Here is a 20626-nt window from a genome sequence, read left to right on the forward strand (position 1 = left end):
GAGAGGTCGTACGTGAATCCTCCGTGGAGTGCAGCATTTCCCAGTGTCTGGATGCATCCGTTTATTTCAGTCCCCGTGATCAATGTCTAAATCATAACATTCAATCACAGAGAGTTTCACACACGCGAAGAAAGAGAGAGCGCTGTGCCGGCTCCGTTCGCCTCCTGCTGCCGCGATCCACGCCTGCTCCACCAGCTTCCCGTCCTCACACCAGTCTGCGTTCTCCCTACAAACGTGTAAAAGCAAATCCCAGACCTAAAAAAAAAACGCTATCAGTAAATAGAAGCAGGAGCCCTTCACAGACGGGGCCTCTTTTTGTTTTGGATATAAAATCACAAAACCGCCATCCACCTGAGAATCACATCCAGCGGTTCCTGAGCCTCCCCGGCTTGGTGCTCGCCTCTCCCTGACAGCCTCATGGTATCTCCTGGGATCGCTGGAATCAGGGTCTCCCCAGCACTCTGCCGAGGCAGCTGGCCGAGGCCTCTTAGGTGTCTCAGCATAGGGGCCCCTCGAGGTGGTTCTGCTGAAGCTGCCTGGCCGCTGGCTGGGGAACATTCCTCCTGGATTCTGCAGCACGCCCCCACGATGCCACGATGCCCGGGCAGCACCTGGCTTGCTGGCTGTGCTCTGCTGCGTCTCTCCTGTTGTCACCTGGGGACGCTGTTCATTCACGGGGTGGTTGAGCAGGATCCGCTGTCCATGAGCCCTCTTCGCTTATCAGCTAGAATCTTACAGGAAGCACATCCGTGCCTCCTTCCCTGCGCCTGGTTCCTGCGGGATGGTGGAGGGTCACTGACTACTTTCCTTGGTTCACCAGATGCAGAGGGAAGAGTTGCTTCCTCTAACAGTGACCGTCATGTTGTAAGCCTCATTTTGCGTGACTCTAAACACATTTGGTGGCCTTACTTTTCCGGATGCAGCCACAGTGTCCTGTCTGTGACCAGTGGCACCTCCACATCTGCTGTCTTTATGACCTTCCCTGGTTGTCCTCGCAGCTTCGTGGCTCTTGGGTGGGACAAGGGGTTCTTGTCTTGTCCCCTCCTGCCCTGGCCCTGGGGAGCCCTGATTCCTTTCGGGGGAGAGGCACCCAAGGCCTGGACTTGACGGGTGCTCACTCTGACCCAGCTCTGCCCCTCAGGCGTCCCTGGTCTGTCTCCTTGAAAGCCCAAACAGCCCATGGTGTGGCCCTGGGCTCACGTGCCGCCCTCCCACCCTCACCTGGCCCTCAGTGGCATCTCCAGCTCACCTTGGCTTCAAGTACCTGGAGGGAGAGGGTTCCACCTTCATGTCATCTCCCTCTTCAAGGTCATCTCTGCGGTGGGCAGAACTGCAGCCCCCAAACATGTCCCTATGCTCATCCCAGGAGCCTGTGAAGACGTCACCTTATGTGGCAGGAGGGACATTGCAGGTGGAATTAGATCCAGGACCTAGAGATGGGCAATGTCGTCACAGGGTCCTGGTGAGTGTGGGGAGCGAGCTGTGAGCACAGGAGGTCGGGGTGCTGTGCAGCTGCCTTGGAGGCGGGGGCGGTGGGGGCAACCCCAGGCCAGGTACAGGAAAGGCAGGAAGCAGGTTCTCTCCTGGAGCCTCCAGAGGGAGCCAGCCGGGGCAGCGTCTTGGTTCTAGCCCCGTGAGGCCTGTGTCCAACCTCTGACCTGCAGAATTCTGAAATAGATGCTCTTCAAGCCCCAAGTTTGTGGCTGTTTGTTTCAGCAGCCACAGGACACCAGCCACCTCCCCACAGTGAAAGCTGCCCACAGGGGCAGAGCCAAAGGACCTCGTGCTCTGGGCACCCTGGACACTGTCCCTGGGGCTCAGTTCTGGGGTGTGTATTAATGCCATGGCCGAGTGACCGCAGGGACTCACATTGCCTGTCAGCCTCTCTCCCTTCCCTGCAGGATGGGAGCGTCCCTCCCAGATGGGACAGGGGCTGCAGTGTGGGGCGGCTCAATGCTGCTGGTCACCTGGATCCACACACACACTCGGGCACACGCAAAGGCACATGTACACACGCCCGCTCTCCCTGCACACACACACACACACACACACTTGATCTCACCGCACACGCACACCGGCACACACGCTCAGGCACATTGTCCTACATGCCTGAGCTGGGGAAGCCCTGACAGATGAGATTCAGGTCAGTGACAGCAAAACCCCTGCAGCCTTGTGACGGGGGCCAGGGGGGCTGCCTGCCTGGGAGGGGACAGCGCCACGGCCTCACGTGGCCAAGCTTGCTGGGGAGGGTCCCTCAGTTCCTTCTCACACTGGCCTGGTGTGCCGGTCGTATTTCTATTTTCAGATGAGAAACTTGAGACTCTGAGGTGCGGAAGGGAGGAAGGACGTACTCAGGACGGGGCTTGTTTGGGGCATAGCTGGGCTGGAGTCCGGGTCTCTGACACCCAGGCCTGGAGACCCTCTTTCGGATACCTGGGCTGTGGCAGGTGTCCAAACAAACCAGCAAGTCCCTAGGGGTGCCCCAGGCAGTGGCCAGCGCCAGGCAGAGCCATGCAGGGCCACGCTGGCCAGGGGCGGGGATGCCGATGCCGGGAGCCCAGTGCACTGGGCTCTGCACCCGTAGCCACGGCAACGGTGCTGGCTGTGGATGGAGTGGACGCTCAGGTGCCACTGGGCGATGCTGGCCACCTGTGGCTTTGGGACCCAGCTGGGGGTCAGCAGGACGGACTCACTCCCCTCGCCCCGAGTTCAGGCACAGGGAGCTGTGGAGACAGGCCCACCCAGGCTGACCTAGTTGAGAGCCCAGCTGTCAGGGAGAGGAGGGGGCGTCGGAGGAAGGGCAGCAGACACAGGGGACGGAGCAGCGGCCTGGGACAAGATGGAGGGCGGCCACCCGTTCCCCAGTGCAGCCAGGTCAGGACACTGATCCCAGCAAGCCCTTCGGAGTGGGAGACTGAGGCACAGCTGATGACTCGCCCTAGGTGATACCAGCCGTGAGAGCCGTGGTGGGCACGTAGACAGGGTGGGCGGCTCACGGCCACCTGGGAGGACTCAGCTGCCAGGGCGATGACGCCAGAGTCACTCGTGAGAACCCCTGAGAGGAGTGAGTGTCTTCACCTAATGACGTGGCGATTGCATATTTGCCCAAACTAACTGTGGCGGGTGCAGCACCCAGACCAGGCTGGAGACCGAGAGACGTCGGTGGGAAGTCTCGTCTCGTTGTGTCAAGGTGCTCGGCTCCAGGTGCCAGCTGGCCCGAGGTGACCACGGACCAGCTTTGGGGTCCTGGCCCGCGTCTCCCTCCATCGCCTGCCTCCCTGGCCACGTACATGCTCAGATTTTAGGCCATCAGCGGCAGACCCTGCAGGCCTCTGTGGGCAGCGGTCACCTCGCTCTGCGCTCACACCAGAGGCTCACAGCTTCAAAGCGTCTGGGTGCCACGTGGGCCCCAGCACAGCTCCTGATGTGGTCCTTACCAGGCTGCACTGGGGGCCCCTCCACGCACACGGGTGAGCTGGAGGAGCACCCTGGGACGGGCGCCCTCTCTCCTGTCCTCACGCTCAGCATGGCTGCATGCTGGGGAAGCCGCCCTCTCGCCCCTCCTGGACACGGCTTGCACTTCTGAGCCCCAGCCAAGGTGGGTGGTGGGTGCAGGTTGTGGGCTCAGAGTGCCGCCAGAGAGCAGCTCTGCTCAGATCAGCGGGGCCCAGGTGTCTCTGATGTCCCTGTAGCCACTGGCAGGGTGAGGAGATCCAAGTCTCAGGGTGGAAACTCCTACCCCTCATCCTTGCCCTGGCCTAGGGTCTCAGCCAAGAAGTCACTTGGATTCAGAGCCTGTGGCTCTGGTAGTCACGATGATTGGGCTGTGAAGACAGAGGTTTCCTGAGTCAGCCATTCGCACTGTCGTCCCCGAGGGGGGCATCTCGTCAGTCTTCAGGTGTTTAGCAGCCCAGCGATGAGGACTGGGAAGGGCACTTCTGTCCAAGGCTGGCCCGGGTGCTCCTGCGGGGCTGGGCTGCTGGCATCCCGTTTGCTTGGTACCTGTGGTGTCACTTAGGATTGAAGCCTGCGTCTCTTTCGCTCCTGGGTGTAACTGCTGGAGTGAAGCAAGCCCTCGGTGTGCCATAGCTTCCACATTTGTGCTGGTATTTCAGGTCAGCTTATTTTATTTTATGTTTATTATTATTTTATTTTTTAAAAATAATAAATATAAAATAAAATAAGTTGATCTGAACTTATTTTGTTTAGATCTCATGCAGCCGCCCAGGCTGGAGCGCAGTGGCAAGATCTCAGCTCACTGTAACCTCCGCCTCCCGAGTTCAAGCTACTCTCCTGCCTCAGTCTCCCAAGTAGTTGGGATTACAGACATGCACCAGCACGCCAGGCTAATTTTTGTATTTTTAGTAGAGACGGCGTTTCATCATGTTGGCCAGGCTGGTCTCAAACTCCTGACCTCAGGTGATCTGCCCACGTCAGCCTCCCAAAGTGCTGGGATTACAGCCGTGAGCCACCTCACCCAGCCTAGATCTATTTACTTATATTTTAAAATATATAAAACTATTTATTTCACAAATACGTCACACTGGATGGGTGTCTTCTGTTTTCATTTACTTTCATTGTTCTACCTTTAGAACGTTTTTCCCTGAAATTAAAAAAAAAAAAAAGGTCTATTCTAAAATCTTTTCGTTTCCAACATTTGTAACTTTAACCTTTCCAAAAATTATGCCAATCAGAGGTTGATTTGTTTACTAAGCATTTTCACGTAATTTAATACCTGGAGGCCAAGTATTAAGTAGTTTTACCAAGTAATTCTTTAAGAAGCTTTTGTGACATATGTCATTTATTTAAAAGGGCTGCATTGGCCAGTCGCCGTGGCTGGCTCACGCCTGTAATCCCAGCTCTTTGGGAGGCCGAGGTGGGCAGATCACTTGAGCTCAGGAGTTTGAGATCAGCCTGGCCAACATGGTGAAACCCCATCTCTACCAAAGATACAAAAATTAGCCAGGTGTGGTGGTGTGCACCAGTAGTCCCAGCTACTCGGGAGGCTGAGGCAGGAGAATCATTTGAACCTGGGAGGCAGAGGTTGCAGTGAGCCGAGATTGTGCCATTGCACTCCAGCCTGGACAGCAGAGCGAGACTCTGTCTCAAGAAAAAAAAAAGGGTTGCTTTGGGATTTTGATTGGAACTGCATAGAAACTACCTATTAACCTGAGACATTGTGGCAATGCTAGGACATCAGTTTGAAGATTTGTCTAAGTCTTTGTGTCCTGCAGTCTGATGTGTTTATTTCCAGGGAGTGTGGATGGCTTTAATCAGGTTCTCTTCCTGTACGACGTGGGGAAGCAGGCATTACCAGTGAACTTCACAGATGGCGAGAGACCCAAGTTCTATGGCCTGGAGGAAGGAGGGGACACTCCCCAGGGGGCTGCTAATTTCTAGAAGCTTGGTAGCAAAGAAGTTTATTTGGAGGGGATAAGCAAGTTGTGGGGAAATGATCTGACTCACATGTGCTATGCATGAGCTGTAATTACATGTCCCATGTCATGTTTAGGATTATCTGTACTGGTGACACGCACATACTTGAGAACTCGGTTTGTGGATTTGGCCTGGCTGATGCATGACAGGTTGTCACGACAGTTCATATTCTGCTTAATATTCTTGCAGGGCGCAACTTAGTGTACAATAATACATAAACGTATACTGTACGATCAAACACATACACAATTAATGGGAAAAGCAGGAGTGCACAGTGTTCACAAGCATGGTCGTCATTCACAGGAGTTTTTCCAATACTGACATAGCAGTTAGAATTGATTAACTGCACCTCAAGTCCGAATGTCAGGGGATAAAGTAGAATCATGGCTTTGGGTGCTAGAGGTCGAACCGATAGCTTCTTCCTGGAATTGGCCCAGGGAGCAGCATTCCCCATTTTTGCTTTATAAGACCAGAGTGACATAAATATGCCACAAGGACGTCTTCGTTTAAGTAGCTTGCTTTCGATTCAGCTAGTGAGTGTTACTGAAAGGAGAATGAGAGGGAAGCACGTAATGGACGCTGCTTGACCAATCAGAATGAAAGGCTGTTCAGTGGGTTGACCCCCCATCTGTGTATGTGTGAGAAGATCTGCTCCTAGAATTAAAATAGACATCAGCTGAATGGTGGAATATTATGGACGCTCCGTTGTTTAGACAGGTGAAGTGCTGGGACAATGGCCCGGATAAGAACAGGGAAGACAAGGGCTGGAACTCCTCCTGATGTACTGGGGATGGAGCACAGGGTCGATGAGTCCTGGTTTGATGGGAGCTGGCGTGTTAGGGGACTCGCTGGGGTATAATTAACTAGCTGTCCTGGTAGGTCAGGTGAAAACAGGACTACAACAGGTAATCATCGTGGGGGAAGAACTAGGCAGAATGGGTGAAACGGGATTGGTCACAGTCCGACGAAACTCCTGATGCATTGCTGGATCCTGCTACCTGAAGGGAGAGACGGTGGACAGCTACCAAGTCAGCGACGCTGAGAGGCAAAATTAAGGGAAAAGTGAAGCATCCTGTCAGGGCGGTTCTGTCAACGGAAGATCTGTCTCCACTTCACTCCGCTGGACGGGCGCCCGCGCACGGAGCCGCCCACCTCAGGGTCGTACTGACTGTCTGTGAGTGCTGCTTGTGTCAGCCCGTTCTCACGCTGCCATAAGGAGCTACCTGAGGCTGGGTGATGCACGAGGAAAAGAGGTTTCATTGACTCACAGTCCTGTAGGCTGTAGAGGAAGCATGGCTGGGAGGCCACGCGGAAGGTTAAGGAGAAGCAGGCGGCTTCTGCACGCGATGGAGCAGGGAAGAGAGAGCAGGGAAACTGGCACACGCTTTTAAACCGTCAGACCTCATGAGAACTCACGCACTATTGAGGACCAAGCTCTTTCTTTTTTTTTTAAATCTTGACCAAATTCCTATCTAAGGGGGCTGGATGGTCATATCCTACAAACCATAAATTCTCATGAGATGGTTTTATTTAACCCTACATGTCGTGACTTGCTTCGCAGTCTGACTCTGGCATCACATTATGTGACAAAGAAGAAAATCAAAATAATTTACCCCAAAACATGTTTTTTTGCCGTACATTCAAATGACCCTGCAAAGCCGTCCTTTGTGGGGGGAAATTTGCGTGTGTAAAGAATCTCTGTTAACATAGCTAGACCTTCTTCTTCCAGGCCCTCCCAATCCTGAAGAGATTAACTAAGCGTCTAGCACATTTTAAAGGTCTGAATAGGAAGCTTTTGTCATCTGTTGTCTCTAAGACTTCGAAAGAACCTCGGTCTCCACAATCTTTCATCTCACCCTGAACATTTCCTTTCTATGGATCCCAGGTCTTTAGACAAACTCAACCAATTGTCAACCAGAAAATGTGTAAATTCGCCTGCAGCCTGGGAGCCCCCACTTTGAGTTGTCACAGCTTTCCGGACCACACCAATGTGTTTCTTTCACGTATTTGATGGATGTCTCGAGCCTCCCTGAAACATATAAAACCAAGCTGTGCCCCGACCGCCTTGCTCGGGGTACATGTCCTCAGGACCTCCTGAGGGCTGTGTCACGGGCCATGGTCACTCAGATTTGGTTCAGAATAAATCTCTTCAAATATTTTATGGAGTTTGACTCTTTTTGTTGACATGCTATCACAAGAACAGCAAGGAGAAAATTCGCCCCCATGATTCAGTCACCTCCCACCAGGCCTCTCCTCCAATTCAGCATGAGATATGGGTGGGGACACAAATCCAAAACGTGTCACTCCTCAAAAAGACATTTGTCTTCCGGGTGGGACACAGCCTGTAAATGCCGTTGCTGTCACTGCAGGTAGCGGAAATGACGTCAGCGTTTCGGATTTCCAGAAAAGCGTAGGACCCCTAGTGTAGGCCTCGTCCTACCTGTACCAATAGGCAGATGAGAATATCGGTGTTCCATTAGCACGTCAACGTCAGGTACCTCAGCCATAATTTACATCTCAGCAGATATGTGTAGCAGAGGAAAATGCAGCTACCGTGTGTAACGTATAGTGTATCGCCAGAAAAAGTCCTGTCATGATTTTTAGGGCTAAGCAGACTCCCAAAAATGAGCCGGAATTCCATCACGCAGAGATAGTCGATGGCGCTGGGAAGTCAATGAGGAAGTGCTTCATAATTTTTAGTAGGTGATGCGTTTTTCAAATGTCAACCATTACGCTTCTGGTTTTTTGTTTTCTGCTCTTGGAGATGGGGTGTATCGCTCTTGCTGGAGTGTAATGGCATGGTCACAGTTCACTGCAGCCTCGACTTCCCAGGCTCAAGTGATCCTCCCACCTCGGCCTCCTGAGTAGCTGGGACCATGGGGAAGGCTATGACATGGGACACGAATTGATTGACACCTGGAGCCCCTGCACCACGGGACGGGATTGGGTGACACCTGGAGCCCCTGCACCACGGGACAGGATTGAGTGACACCTGGAGCCCCTGCACTGCAGGGGACACGGGACACAGGACAGGATTGAGTGACACCTGGAGCGCCTGCACCACGGGGGAGGCTTAGGTGACACCTGGAGCCCCTGCACCGCAGGGGACATGGGACACAGGACAGGATTGAGTGACACCTGGAGCGCCTGCACCATGGGACGGGATTGGGTGACACTTGGAGCTTTGCACTGCGGGGGAGGCTTGGATGGCCTGTGGACACCTGTACCACAGGGAGGCTTGGGAACTGAGCACCTGCACCTTGTAGGAGGCTGCGGTGGAACCTGGGCACCTGCACCATGGTGGGGTGGGTGGCTTGGGTGGCACCTGGGCACCTGCACCACCAGGGGGGCTTAGGTGGCTCCTGGGCACCTGCACCATGGTGGGGTGGGTGGCTTGGGTGGCACCTGGGCACCTGCACCCAGCACTGGTAGCAGTGAGCACAGTGAAAACATTTTTGCAGCCGTCGTCCACTTCCTGCCCTGGCATGGCCATCAACAGGTCAAGGGCGGTCTTGTCAGCTGATGGGACAGGTGGGGCTCTGCCGGCTGGTTGGAGACTCCAGCGGATTTACAGGAAGAGGCTGAAGAGCAAGCAGTGGAGGCAGAAACTGCTCCAGGATCCTCTGGGAAAACAGGAACCGAAGAAGGAGCTCCAAGGGGGAAAGTAATTCACACAACCGTGATCCTAAAGTGCTGCTCCTTAGCGACCACTACAAAGAATTCCCACAAACAAACCCCGACGCCTGGCCGAGGACGCTCCAGAGTGCTGTCACGAGGGGGCCCTGCGGCTTCCAGAAACTTGGAGCCTGCGGCCGGGGCAGCTGGCATGCCACGCTCACTGCACAGCTTGCCACGTGTAAATGTTTATCAGCAGAGACAAAGACCAGAAGAGCAATCTTGGACAGAGCTAAGTATTCTGGTGTTCCCAGCACCTCCCCCTCTGGTTTGCATTCAGAATTTTAAGAATCTTGATTGGCCAGTTCCGGTGTTTTTAGGTATGTTTCCACCAGCAGCGCTGGTGCCCTTTGGTCGTAAACAGAGCAGAGCGTGGGGGGCAGGAGTGCACGTGGCTGCCCGCGTGTGCCCGGGGGCTGGCGGCACCTTGTCGGCCTCCTTCCTCCCTGGCGCCAGCTCCTGACGCAGTCGGAGGCCCAGCGACACCCACAGGACAGGGAGGAAGTGCAGGGACATCCAGGCCCCTCCACAGAGCATGGCTGTGTAGCTTCAGGTGGTCACGGAGGACGCCCCCTTCCCCTCCACTCATGGGTAAACTGAGGCTCGGGGCTAGGTAAGTGGCCGGTGGAGCCAAACACAAGCTGCCCTGACTCCTGTGCGGGGCCGTTGCCTCTTCCAGCCTTGCGTTCATCAGGGCTCACCAAGGAAACAGCCTCCAGGATGTGTGGGGAGGAGCAGAGACTGCAGGAGGCATCGTCCCCTGTGACGGTGAGGCCTGCGGTGCGGGCGGCCGGGCTCGGGACACCAGAGAGCCCGCGGTGCGGGCCAAGCCCAAAGGCAGGCTGCAGGAGAAGGCCTCTGGCCCGGGGCTGGCTTTCTTATCCTACTCAGGCCTTCAACTGATTGGATGAGGCCCACCCACCTGCTTTACCCGAAGTTCACAGATTTAAAAATTAATCTCGCCCAAGAACACCCTCCAAACTGACCCATGAAATTAACCATCACAGGTGTGGGGTGGGGCTCTCAGAGGCCCCCACAGTGAACCCGGCCTGGGTGGTCTCTCCCTTTCTCCCCACGTGGCCACCCTGCCTCTGAGGGCACTTCCAGAGCTTGGCCAGCAGGTGAGCCTGGATGGCCAGCCTGCGCTGCCTGAGAATGCCTTCCCACAGGCCCACCCAGGCCCATCGCGATGCTCTCTGCACTTCCTCCAGCGCCCCATCCTTCCTCCCACAGGCCACACCTGCAACCCTGGTGAAACCAGAGCATCCCAGCCACGTAGAGGTGAGGTCGCAAGTCCACTGGTGCGCTGGGCAGATGGAGTCAGTCACGGCTGGATTTCAGATCCATTGATGTCTTTTGGTGTAAGTACATCCCATGTGACATTTGGGATATACTTACACTAAAAATGTACTCACCGTTTATCTGAAATTCAGATGCCACTGGGCATCCTGCATGCTTATCTGGCGTCCTTGGCCCTACCTTTCCTGAGGCCAGCAACTCCAAGCCTGACACACTGGAGCCCATGGCTGCCCAGGACGGACCAAGGAGAGGCAGGGGCAGGGCCAGGCCCCAGGATGGCCATGGCAGGGATGTGTGGGGGCGGGGCCTCTGCTGCAGGCTGCGCTGGGCTGGCCACATCCCCGTGTGCCACGCGTGTGCAGGGGAGGTGGAGGCCGCCCTCCGAGGTCATGGAATTCCCTGGGCTCTCCTAGCCTCTGGGGCTCGCCCCTTGGCCCTGCTCTTCAGGTTCTCTGGGGAGGCTGTGACAGGTCGGCCCCCACCAGCCCTCTCAGGGCTCCTGGTTACCTACTAGCCTGAAGGAGGTTCTGGAAAAATCAAAGCTTTTGGAAACAGAGAGGGTCTGGTCAGTCTTAGGATCCCAGATGTGGGCCTGGACCGAGCAGGAACAGGCTGGGTGTGGAGGCTGCATTCATTGTTTTCACATGCTGTGAAGAACTGCCTGAGACTGGGTCATTTAGAAAGGAAAGAGCTTTAATTGACACAGTTCAGCATGGTTGGAAAGGCCCCGGGAAACTTACAATCATGGTGGAAGGGAAGCAAGGCCCTTCTCCACAGGTGGCAGGAAAGAATGAACGCGGGAGGAACTTCCAAGCATCTGTGAAACCAGCAGGTCTCCTGAGAACTCACAGCCGAGAGAGCAGCATGGGGCACCCACCTACGATCCGGTCACCTCCCCCAGTCTCTCCGTGACACGTGGGGATTACGGGGCTTTACAATTCAAGATAAGACTTTGGGTGGGGACGCAGGCTGCCTTCGCTGGGGTGGTTGGGAGTCCTGCCCAGTCCTCACATGGAGCTGAGCTGCAAGGAGCCTTTTGGGGCCTGAGACCCCGCAGTGCAGGGCGTTGTTCATCCAGCAAGTACAGACTACACATAAAGCTCCCAGTCTGTCGGGCAGAGACGGACGCAGACACGGCCCAGCAAGGGGGGAAGCAGGAACGAAGCTAAGGCCAAGGGTGAGACGCGGAGCTGGAGCGCACTGGGAAGGCCTCTGTGTGGAGGGTGTCGGGTCAGTGGCCTCGGCCTCCAGGGAAGGGCTGCCTGCCACGGAACCTCTGACTCAGTCCACAGACCTGGGCACTGTCCACACACGTGGACCCCACATGCAGGGGAGGGAGGGGCCTGGGCTCCCGCCCAGGGCACTGCACTGTACCGTCCACGCAGGCCAGAGCCAGGTGGCGATTCTGTGGCAACCTGCCTGAGTAGAGGAGATGCCAGGATCCTTCTGAGCCGCATCCCGGACTCCCTCGTGGCAGCGGGCAAGAGCCCGCAGGGTGAGCCTGGAGGCCACTGCCATGCGTCTCCTCTGTCTTGCACCTTAGGTTTTCCAGCAGACTGTGCTGTCCACCCTGTGCCAGAGTCTGGTGTTAGAAGTCAGTGCTGGCTGCGCGTGGTGGCTCACACCTGTGATCCCAGAGTCTGGTGTTAGAAGTCAGTGCTGGCTGGGCACGGTGGCTCACACCTGTAATCCCAGCATTTTGGGAAGCCAAGAGGGAGGATCACTTGAGCCCAGGAATTTGAGAGCAGCCTGGGCAACATTGTGAGACCCTGTCCCTACAAAATTTTAAAAGTTAGCTGGCGGTGTGTCTGTGGTCCTATCTGCTCAGGAGGCTGAGGCAGAAAGATCACTTGGGTCTGGATTGAGACCCTCTCTCTCTCTCTCTCGCTCTCTCTCTCTCACACACACACACACACACACAGACACACACACACACATCAGTGTCCAGCCTTCCCCACCCCGAGTGCCACAAATGACACCAAAAAACCATATGGGAGGGAGGGAGATGTATCAGCAAGGCCACAGATGTCCCAGGAAACGGAGGACAGGGCCCATGGACATCAGGGACAAGCCCCATGGATGGGAGGGACAGGCCCCTTGTTGCCATGCTTCTCCTGAGAGCTCTCTCTCTAAAGCCCTGTCTGCCTGGAGTCAGGCGGACTGGGGACAGTCACAGCCCCTGGGCTTTGACCTGGCTCCAGAGACAGGAGGTCTCTTCACAGCCTTCCATGGTTATCGCGGGACCTTCTTCATCCGAAATGGCTCTTTTCTGGGCAAACACCTGCTGCAGATTTTCTCTCTATTGCGTTAACTCATCTTAGGTCTCTGACTCAGTTTCTTAAGAGACATTTGAGGATTGCAGTGGCCACACTGGGGAATTCTGAGGCCAGCAAGCTTGTTCATTTGAGCGGCATCCAGCAGAAGGTGCCAGAGCCTCCATGAAGAGCTTGTCTTGTGGAAAGAGACATCAGTTTAACGTAGGAGACAGTTTCCTCCTTGTTTCCCTACTTCTGGGGTTAAGAAGTGCTGCGTTTTGTTGTATACCTTGATGAAACAAAGGCTAAGCTATCGTCAAAAACAGGATAAGGCCGCTAGCTTTTGAGTGTATATTTCAAAATCTGTTTTACTGTATCTAAGTTCTTACTTCCTTTTGCAAGAGGAACCTGCTTAGCCTGATGGTGACACTGTCGTGCGAATGGGGAAGCCAGCTGCCTCGCTTTTTCATTTCTATTCTATTCTTCTCGGGCGGGAGGGTATTGATACATTCACTTATGTTTTTCAGAAAAGGAAGCAGAGGCTCCGGGAGGCTAACGACTTGTCCAAGTTCACACCGCTGACCTACAGCAGGGCTGAAGGAAATCACGTGCACGGTGGTCCTTTCCAAGACCAAGTGCCTTGAGTTGGCTCAGGCCCACAAACCGCAGAAGGACCAGGATATACGAGGCCCCCGTGTGGAGAGCCGGAACCTGCTTGTCGGGGCCCCCCCCAGTTGCCCTCCCTCACCAGAACCAAAGAAGTTTAGTCTAAGATGTAAAAGTTTATAGCCTGCAAAATAGCTGGCTTTGTGTGTCTTATCAGCCTGCCCGGCTGCTTAGGTCCTAAGTCAGATGCTCGAAGCGCCCCTGAGCTGAGCAGGATTACAGTGCGTCGTGGATTGCAACAAAACCCTAGACGTGACATCTAGAGCCCCAACCCAGCAGCCAGTAGGCCACGCCCGGGAAGACCGTGACCCGACACTACTGCGCTAACCCACCCTGTGTGGGCCTGACCAACTCATTCTTAATTGAAGAAGCCGGACAAACTCCATCTTAGCTTCGTCACGTGCAGTTACTTTCTCTCCGTTAACTCTGTAGCTGTAGCGTGTGGCCGGGGCAGGATGACACCACGCACAGCCAGCAATGCATTTGCTGATAAGATACCGAGTCAAGCGGTACCAACAGACCCTGGGAACGCAGATGTTGCCAAGCACCCAGAGCCGCCACGTCTGTAAGTTGTATGTCTTTGTGACAGCGGAGGCCCCCGCGCCTGGCACCGTTTACTACGGCGGAGGCCCCCGCGCCCGGCACTGTTTGCTTCTCATGCGCTAGTTTATCTTTCAGGACTCTTGACTCAATCTCAGAGTGTGGTGCACTCCTTTTACTCACCCGGGTAAAACAGTGCTCATCCTACGAGGAACCAGGGGAGTGGCCTGTGCACTCAGGGATAAATGGCCTGCTGAAACCACGCTGCGGGCTGGGCGCGGTGGCTCACGCCTGTAATCCCAGCACTTCGAGAGGCCAAGGTGGGCGGATCACTTGGGGTAAGGAGTTTGATACCAGCCTGGCCAACATGGTGAAACCCCGTCTCTACTGAAAACACAAAAATTAGCCCGGCATGGTGGTGAGTGCCTGTAATCCCAGCCACTCGGGAGGCTGAGGCAGGAGGATCACTTGAACCCGGGAGGCGGAGTTATAGTGAGCTCAGATCACACCACTGCACTCCCGTCTGGGTGACTCCATCTCAAGACAGCAGCAGCAGCAGTGCCGCGGGGTGTGCCTTCCCATCAGACACTTGATCTGGCAAGCTCATCATGAAAAATCTCACGCTCGTCGTTCTCTGGGTCTCTGAGTCCATTCTCTGGGTGTGGATGGCTGAGTTTGTTTCTCACAAGGGCCAGGACTTAAACTCAGGCCCTGAGACTGGACCAGGGTGGTGAGCAAAAGCGCATGGCAGTGCCTCCCTTGGCACCAGTGGGAGGGCAGAGGACCCTGGGGCGCCTCAGCCCGGCCATCCCACTCAGTCCCACGGGCTCACAGAGTAACCGCTCTAAGGAGACCATTCAGTCTTACTTCCCAGTCTATAGACACAGAGACTCGGGCCCAGGGAAGACAAGTGACGTGTTCAAAGTCACACAGCAAATTAGTGGCAATGCCCAGATGTGAACCGAGATTGGCAGAGCTTGTTGACCTGCAACAAACCACCCTCCCCAACAGCAGGTGCCAGCAGGGGGTCCATCCTTCTGGTCGCTACAGCATGTTACAGATTTCTGCATCAGTGCACCTCCTCTTAGGAGCAAACACCTCTGGGCCGGGACGCCTGGCTCCCCGCTTTCAGCCATGTCAAATTTCTCCTGGCATTTTAGTCAGGAGTGGTGTCTAGATTTCTTAAGTGTCAGAGGCTGCCCTGGCCACAGGGATGAGTCAAGGAAGATGACACTTTCCTGGGTGCACGTGCGTAGCCCTCTGTGCTAACTAAAGTCAGAGTGAGAAGCAGCAAACATGCCAGCAGGAGGTGGCCAACACGGCTGTGTCCTTTCACACGTCCTCAGATCGTCCTTGAATCCACCCACGTTCTAAGTTCATCCTCAAAAATGAGATTCCAAATCTCAGAATCTGCTTACAGCCAGACGACGCTGGTGCCCCCAGCTCAAAAGCTTTCATGACTCCTGTGCCTTCAAAATGAAGTCACGAATCCCTGGTCCATCACCCAAGACGTGGTTGGTGTGGTTAAATCTACCTCTGCTAGGACTGCCCCTGAGTTTTCCCTTTTCAGGCACTGAGCCCAGTCTACTGCCAGCAGACGGGTTTCCTAGAAATAACTGCCTCTCCTTCTGAACACTTAAGAAAAAGTTCTCTGAAAAGGAATTTGGAGGAAAGAGACAGTTCCAGCGAACAGTGTGCAAACCTGGGTGGTGTAGACTTTGGTGTAAAACGAAGCTGTGTTCAGAGAGCGAACAGGGAGTTCAGGTTTTAGAGCAAAACAGTTCCTTCCCCGGGGTCCCCGTCGGGTCCCTGTAAGCAAACGAAGGGTTGAAACGTGCTTCGTTCCGATTGGTTGGTACGGCTGAGCCCTGATGGGTTGGTTTCCAAGCCGCAAAACAGGTCTCTGTTAGATGCTTCTTGCAAACGGTGATGTGGGGTGTGGGGGGGGAGGTGAGAGGCATGCAGGCCGAGGGGGATGGGAGCGGATCTGGCTGCAGTTTATCTTGGCACGGACAGCGGGGACTGACTGGGCTTCATGGTGGAATGGGGGTCCTGTGGTGCATTTACGTCTTTCTGAGAATACAGAGTTCCTGGCCACTCCCTCACCCAGCCGTGGCCACCTGGGTATGTTTCAAATTTGAGAACCTCAGTCAGCCATTGGGAGCCCCTCTTGTTTGTCAGCCAGGGCAGTTTGCCAATCTCAAACCTGTAATCTCTCTCTTAACGAATCACTTTGTACCCGAATACAGGTCCTGGGGTGCGTGTCTACCTCCCTTAAGGGCGGGGTCACTTGGGTTCCCTGTTGTCATCTCTGCCTAGTGGAGAGTTCAGCACATGGCGGTGATACCAGAGTTCAGGGAAGGGAAGAGTGTGGTCCCTTTAAATGACACGGAAGAGAGGTGCTGGGTAGGGGAGGGTGCTGTCCCTGGCTAGGGCTCCACCCCCACGGACCTAGGTGAGGACAGGCACTTCTGTCTTCACGCCCACATGTGGCATCTTCCAAGACCACCCTGGCCCGGCATGCCCCCATCCTAGGCCTATAAAAACCCAAGACCCCAGCAAGGCAGAGACTGAAGCCACTGAATACTGAGAGGAACAAGACAAGCAGCTGGACACAGAGAGGACGTGGAAGGAGCCCGTGGAAGGAGCCCGTGGGCGGAAGAGCTCACCCACGGATGGGGGCAGGCTGGCAGGCCCTAACCCACAGGACGAGGCGGGTTTGGCCGGCGCAGTCGGAGGAGAGCCGGGACTCCAGGGGAAAGAAAACCATCTCCCTCCCAGCTCCCCCATCGGCTGAGAGCTTCTTCCCCTCAATAACAGTTTGCACTCATTCTCCAAGCCCAGGTGTGATCCGATTCCTCTGATCCATTAAGGCAAGAACCGGGGCTACAGAAAGCCCTCTGTCTGTGAGACAAGAGGAGGGTCTCGTTGAGCTGGTTAGAGCGAGGTGCCTACAGACAGCAAACTAACAGAGCACCTTGGAACACGCACCCACTGCGGCTTCAGCTGTGAACATTCACCTCTAGACCCTGCTGTGGGATCTGAGCCCCTCAGCCTGCCGGTCTGGGTGCTCCCCTAGAGGTGTGAGAGGGAGCACTGAAGAGGCGAGCCACACCCCCACTGCACGCCTGCGAAGGGACAAGGGAACGTTTCCCGTTTCAATAGGTCTTAATAAATGCTGAGTGAATGAATGATTGCACAGTCGTAAAAAGTACAGCTGCCCTCTCCCACTCCATGCCTGGGAAGTACCACCCGGTAGGAGGTAATAGACAATGTCTAGAGACTTTCTCAACGGGACGGAAAAGAACGCTCAGGCGAGACAGCAAGCTGGAGAAAGCGCGACACTGCTGCATTTTAGGACATATCAGAGGGACAGAGTCTCACTTTGTTGCCCAGGCTGATCTCGAACTCCCGAGCTTAAGCCATCCTCCCACCTCAGCCTCCCAAGTGCTGGGATTACTCGCATGAGCCACTGTGCCTGGCCCTTAGGATTTTTTTTTCTTTTTTCTTTTAAAAATTTTAATATTTTATTGTTTTAAGTTCCAGGGTACACGTGCAGGATGTGCGGGTTTGTTACGTAGGTAAACATGTGCCATGGGGCTTTGCTGCACCCATCAACCCATCGCCTGGGTTTGAAGCCCAGCACGCATCAGCTCTTTCCCCGCATGCTCTCTGGCCCCCGCCCTGCCTCCCCCCACAGGACTCAGTGAGTGCCGTTCCCCTCCCAGGACTGTTTTTCTTACGGAAACACATCACATTTGGCGCTGAAGTGAGGGTACTGACTGTCTTTTTTTTTTTTTTTTTTTTTTTTGAGACGGAGTTTCACTCTTGTTACCCAGGCTGGAGTGCAATGGCGCGATCTCGGCTCACCGCAACCTCCGCCTCCTGGGTTCAGGCAATTCTCCTGCCTCAGCCTCCTGAGTAGCTGGGATTACAGGCACGCACCACCATGCCCAGCTAATTTTTTGTATTTTTAGTAGAGATGGGGTTTCACCATGTTGACGAGGATGGTCTCGATCTCTTGACCTCGTGATCCACCTGCCTCGGCCTCCCAAAGTGCTGGGATTACAGGTGTGAGCCACTGCGCCCGGCCCCAGGTTTTGACTGTCTTTGAGGTGTCTGTGCACTTTTAACCAGAGGTCATGCTGGGGACACGGAAGCACCTCCCTGCCCATGTCACTTTGTTCCGTTGCTGCTTTAAACAAGCAGGACATGGTTTGCATTCCTTCTGCTGCTGGTGGTGGCGGCTTCGTGTTCCTGAACATAAATGACTTGCTTTACTTTTGCTCTCGGGTTGTGAAAAGCCCCCACACCCACACGTTCCACCCCGTTGTAACCGAGACCCTCAGTGTTGCTCTCTGTGCATGATGTGGTCGGGAGTGGGTCTGGCTGTGTCGGTACCCCTCCTCACTGCGAGGGACGACCCTGTGCACGCCACCACTCTAGGCGCGGGTGTGCACCCACCGTCCTGGGGTTTAACCACATCAGTCACTATTGCAAGGAGGGGTACAGATCACACATCCTTTTCCCGGTGATTCTACCTCTTAATCCCCAGCAGAGTCTGCAGGACGGGCGCGATTCTGCCCACAGCACAGCTGGAAGTTCGAATGGCTTGTCTCAGAGCACACAGCCTGGCAGGGCTGAGTAAAGTGAACCCAGCGCGAGTCCCTCCAGGCGGTGCACCTGCACCCGAGTCTACGAAAATCCAACCTCCCGGCCAGAGGCAGAAAAAGCAACGATCACCTTCCCTGATGTTTTCACCTAGCGGACATTCTTCAGCCCAGAGAACATCTGTCCACAGTCCCAGACAGAAGGTGCACATGCCTGCCTGCATGTGCGTACCTCCACCCGTCAACCATAACCCTACCCTCAAGCCAGGAACCAGAAACAAATTCTCAGGGTCACTCATCGTTTTAGTCTTGAGGTCTCACTTCCTGAACTCGTTGCGATTCGGGTCTACGTCTCCATGCTCCCAGCCTGTCCTCTGATTCCACCAGGGCCAAGCCTGGAATCCTCTGCTCATTCCATTCTTTCTACACCCATTTTCCAGGCACCTCTGCCACTCACCACCTCCCAGGGGTGAGCCCCAAGCTCGTGCAGGGATGAATGTTTTCCATGGCTTTTCCATCTGCCTGCAGTTACGCCTCCCAGTCTCTGGGCACAGGAACCCCCAGGTCCGTCTGGGGAATACATGTGCGGGACTGCACCCGGTTCCTCCGTCTCAGCCACAGTGACCTGCTCCGTGAGGCTGGTTGTAGATGGGGGCTGCTGCCCCTGTCCAAGCCGTTCAGTTTCCCCTCCTGTGATTCTCCTGCTCCCCCAAGAAGCTCTCCAGGGGACCCCATCCTGACACTCAGAGAAAGCAGAAAATGGGGATCCTGATGAGAAAAGAACTTTTCTGTGAGGAATGCAAGTTCTTTCATTATATGATCAGGTCCAGAGAGACGTGGAGAGGGGCTAGCGTCCCGTCCCACTCCCTGAGGTATGTGCTCTTCTTCAGGAGCTTCGTGTGATGGCCACGAGGAGCCCTAACCAACAAATCTCACCTATCGGGTGCTGTGACCCACGCCACAGTCAGCAGTGTTATTCCGTGAGCCAGGGAGGATTCCCGATAAGAGCTTTGTGTCGGGCCTGCTCCATGTCCCCCTTTTGCCTTTGAAAACCTGCCTGTAATGATGGCCAAAGAAAGCTCGTGGCCAGGAAGCTCGCGGCCAGGCGCACTTGGGTGTGAGTCTTCCAGGCCGCTGTCTTCACCCTGGCTCGAGCTGGCTCTCTAGGTTAGACTCTGCCTCAGCCTCTTCCTTTCAGGGCGACACCAATGGGAGTACAGAAGGGCCCCCGCCCCGCCCTGTCTGAAGCTCAGACTCCACAGGAGAGGACTTCCCACTCCAGGACAGGAGCGGGGCAGCTCAGAGGATGGAGGAGCTCGGGTCTGCTGGGGGCGCGGTTCTGTCCAATGAGGTCAGGAGGGCTGTGGCAGCTTCCGTTAATTCCGTTGGGGCAGCCAGTGGCATCTGGCAGTTATTCCAGCTGAGGATGCTGGGATGGATTTTTTTTTTTTTTTTGAGGCAGGGTCTCATTCTGTCGCCCAGGCTAGAGTGCAGTGGCTTGATCTCGACTCACTGCAGCCTCAACCTCCCAGGTTCAAGCAACTCTCCTGCCTCAGCCTCCTAAGTAGCTGGGATTACAAGCATGTGCCTGGCTAATTTTGTATTTTTAGTAGAGACGGGGTTTCATCACGTTGGCCAGGCTGGTCTTGAACTTCTGATCTCAGGTGATCCTCTGCTTCGGCCTCCCAAAGTGCTGGGATTACAGGTGTGAGCCACAGCATCCAGCCCGGGATGGAATTTTAGGTGAACCGTGGCCCTTAGATCAGGAGCCTGGCTTCAGTGTCCGATGAGGCGGCACCACAGGGATGGGGGAGAGAGGGGAGGTTGGCAGATGATGCGGAAACTCTGGTCAGCCCCCGGCTTCCACATCCTTCCCAACATCTTCAGCCCAAGCGCTGTGCATCCCCTTTTCCGGGTCTCCCCCGCTCCTTGGTGGCAGACGCCGCCGTCGGCAAAGCAACAGTGGAGAAGTGGGGAAGATAAAGGGTGGTGAAAACTGCCGCAGAGAAGCTGCAGGAAGCTCGGCTGGAGCCGGGTTTTGTGTCTCGGAATTGGAGCTACCAAGCTTATTGGTTCAAGCCCTGACAGACAGGAGAGGGGTTCACAAAATGCTGTTGGGAGGATAAATACACAGCTAAAGGGACT

The sequence above is a fragment of the Aotus nancymaae genome, unplaced genomic scaffold (genome assembly GCF_030222135.1).
Source record: "Aotus nancymaae isolate 86718 unplaced genomic scaffold, 86718_ANA_hifiasm-v0.15.2.pri h1tg000022l_1, whole genome shotgun sequence".
NCBI classification, from domain to species: Eukaryota; Metazoa; Chordata; class Mammalia; order Primates; family Aotidae; genus Aotus; species Aotus nancymaae.